Here is a 1,370-nt window from a genome sequence, read left to right as displayed (position 1 = left end):
GAATGCTTCCTGCATATCTTGTCTCCTTAGTCATTGCCCACAGACCCTTGGAAATCAGAGGAGTATACAGACACAGACTCAGAACTCAGTTTCATTTTCAATGTTGTAGAAAGGGCCTATATATCATTGGGCAGAGCCCTGTGCTCCCCTCTGATATTAGGACAGAGCCCAAACAGAATGACTTCCCAAGGTATCCATTTTGAAAGTAATAAATATTTTTTGAGACACGGTCTCTCTCATATATAGTCCTAGCTAGACTGGATCTCAATATGTAGACTTGAACTCACAGAGATAGGTAAACCCTTGCATCCAGAGTGCTGGCATTAAAAGCATGTATAGCTATAGATAGCTCAAATACCTTGACATCATGTTCCTTCTCTGTGTTGGATGCACCAAGAATATAAAACAGTATTCTTTACTTTTCCCCAGATGTACAACATCTATAGAACCATAGGAAACCACTGAAACCTCAAACTTACAAAGTGAGTTACCAGTACTTTTCAGATGTATCAAGACTACGTCGAGAGCAGTGGCTCACGCCTTAATCCCAGCACTCTGTAGGCAGATCTCTGTGAGTCTGAGGCTAGTCTGGTCTAAAGAGCAAATTCTAGGCTGGGTAGGACCACATAGTAAGACCCTGCTTCAAAAAAAAAATCAAGATCATCAAGAACAAGAAATGGATGAGCCAATGCCACAAATAGAAGTGGCAAATGAATGAAATCTGGAATTCTGGATTAAATTCCTAGATGGTGTGTGGTGATTTGAATATGCTTGGCTCAGGGAATGGTCCAGGGAGGTGTGGCCTTGTTGGAGAAAGTGTGTCCTTTGGGGATAGGCTTGGAGACCCTCCTCCTAACTGCTCCTGGCTTCCTTTGGATGAAGATGTAGAACTCTCAGCTCTTTGAGCACCATGCCTGCCTGGATGCTGCCATGCTTCCTGCCATGATGATAATGGACTGAACCTTTGAACCTGTAAGCCAGGTCCAATTAAATGTTGTCCTTTATAAGAGTTGCCTTGGTCATGGTGTCTCTTCACAGCAATGGAAACCCTAACTAAGACATGGTGTTAGTAGAAAAGCAAATAATCTGTTTAAGTTTGTCGCCTTCCTGGTTCTTGTTCCAGTGGGTTAGTGGGTTCTGATCATTGGGGAGCAGTTATATAAAACATTATTAGAGGAAGCTAATGAAGGTTATGCTTTCAGAGCCATTTTTGTGACCCTGAATCTATAATTACTTTAAAATAAAAGATATATTAAAATCTGGGCCCAATGCCCTTTTAAACAACCCCTTAGCAACCAATTGTTCATTTGCTATGTTATGATTGGCTGCCAAGGCTTTCTATCTGGTTTATAGGCAGTTTGAGTGTTCCA

At 41.6% G+C, this 1,370-nt stretch overlaps 1 non-coding gene across 1 annotated transcript; it reads right to left on the bottom strand.

Annotated features, from left to right (window-relative positions):
• Gm25079 lies at nucleotides 1-203 on the bottom strand. The gene has a single exon (XR_003951982.1). It is a non-coding gene; the product is annotated as a small nucleolar RNA SNORA73 family (small nucleolar RNA).
• Nucleotides 204-1,370: the final 1,167 nt, after the last annotated feature.

The sequence above is a fragment of the Mus musculus genome, chromosome 16 (genome assembly GCF_000001635.26).
Source record: "Mus musculus strain C57BL/6J chromosome 16, GRCm38.p6 C57BL/6J".
NCBI lineage: Eukaryota > Metazoa > Chordata > Mammalia > Rodentia > Muridae > Mus > Mus musculus.
This window is presented reverse-complemented; position numbering and strand designations above follow the sequence as displayed.